The following is a 1,685-nucleotide window of genomic DNA, read 5'->3' as shown; positions in this document are numbered from 1 at the left end:
CTTCAAAGGTGGCAGAAAAAAGCAGCATCTGGCAGTTCCGGGGCAGCATCCTGCAAGGGAAGGCCCAGGTATCTGGCACCACCCTGCCGCTTTCCGTGGACAGAGCAGGTGCACAGCCTCCCCAGCCTGCGTGGTCTGGATCCCCTGAAAGGAGCATCTTGGGGAGGAGCAGCAGACCTGGGCGGGCACAGGGCTGGGTGAGAGTTCTTAGGTCTCCTCTTCTCACCCCAGGCTGGGAGGATGCATGGTCAGTGAGGACACGGAAACGGCCCAACAAAGCAATGCTGCTGAAAGCTCAAGAGTAGGAGCCCCACAGAAACAAGAAGGGGCATATTAACACATTAACTGCCATGTGAATTATGAACTTTTTTTTTTCCTTTGAGACAGTCTCACTATGTTGCCCTGGGTAGAGTGCTGTCATGTCACAGCTCACAGCAACCTCAAACTCTTGGGCTTAAGCGATTCTCTTGCCTCAACCTCCCAAGTAGCTGGGACTATAGGCAACTGCCACAATACCTGGCTATTTTTTGGTTATAATTGTCATTGTTTTTTGGCAGGCCTGGGCTAGGTTAGAACCCGCCAGCTTTGGTGTATATGGCTGGCACTGTAGCCACTGAGCTACAGGTGCAGAGCCAAGTTATTCTTCAAGTTTTAACATTACTTTCTAAATTACTAATATTTAAATTTTGGGGTATTTTGCAGTTTTTGGCTGGTGCCCTACTCCTTTGAGCCATAGGTGCCGCCCAACTAATGTTTAAGTTTTTATATTACTTTCTTTTTCGAAGACAAAGTCTCACTTTGTTTCGCTTGGTAGAGTGCTGTGGTATGATAGCTCACAGCAACCTAATACTCCTGGGCTCAACTGATTCTCTTGCGTCAGCCTCCTGATTAGCTGGGACTACAGGTACCCACCACAATGGCTGGTTATTTTTATAGGTGGGGTCTCACTCTGGCTCAGGCTGGTCTCAAACCCATGAGCACAGGCGATCCACCTGCCTCAGCCTCCCAGAGTGCTAGGATTACAGGCACGAGCCACCATGCCTGGCCACTGCACCCAGCCCTATATTAATTAAATTTTTTTGAGACAGACTCAAGCTGTTGTCCTGGCATCATAGCTCACAGCAACCTCCAACTTGTGGGCTCAAATGATCCTCTTGCCTCAGTTTTTTTCTAGTTTTAGTAGAGACAGGGGTCTCGCTTTTTGGCTAGGCTGGTGTCAAACTTGTGAGCTCAAGCTATCCAGCCACCTCAGCCTCCCAGAGTACTAGGATTATAGGCGTGAGCCACCGCACCTGGCCTCCTATATTACTTTTTTATTGAGGTATGTTTTATTCATTTTGTTTTCAACATTTTAATTCTATTTTCGTAATAAAACAGTGTGGCCCAAAAGAAAAATTTTCTAGGCCAGGTGCGGTGGCTCAGGCCTGTAATCCTAGCACTCTGAGAGGCCAAGGCAGGTGGATCACCTGAATTCACAGGTTCGAGACCAGCCTGAGCCAGAGCGAGACCCTGTCACTAAAAATAGCCAGGCATTGTGATGAGCACCTGTAGTCCCACCTACTTGGGAGGCTGAGGCAAGACAATCACCTGAGCCCAGGAGTTTGAGGTTGCCAGAAGCTATGACACCATGGCACTCTACCCAAGGCAACAAAGTGAGACTCTTGTCTCAAAAAAAAAAAAAAAAA

The 1,685-nt window shown here is 48.3% G+C and overlaps 1 protein-coding gene across 1 annotated transcript in view; it reads right to left on the bottom strand.

Annotated features, from left to right (window-relative positions):
• DDX19B (DEAD-box helicase 19B) overlaps nt 1–1,685 on the bottom strand; it is a 31,118-nt gene that overhangs the window by 2,840 nt on the left and 26,593 nt on the right. The window lies entirely within an intron of this gene.

This window comes from Otolemur garnettii, unplaced genomic scaffold (genome assembly GCF_000181295.1).
Source record: "Otolemur garnettii isolate 467f Iridium unplaced genomic scaffold, OtoGar3 scaffold00047, whole genome shotgun sequence".
In the NCBI taxonomy this organism is placed as follows: Eukaryota; Metazoa; Chordata; class Mammalia; order Primates; family Galagidae; genus Otolemur; species Otolemur garnettii.
This window is presented reverse-complemented; position numbering and strand designations above follow the sequence as displayed.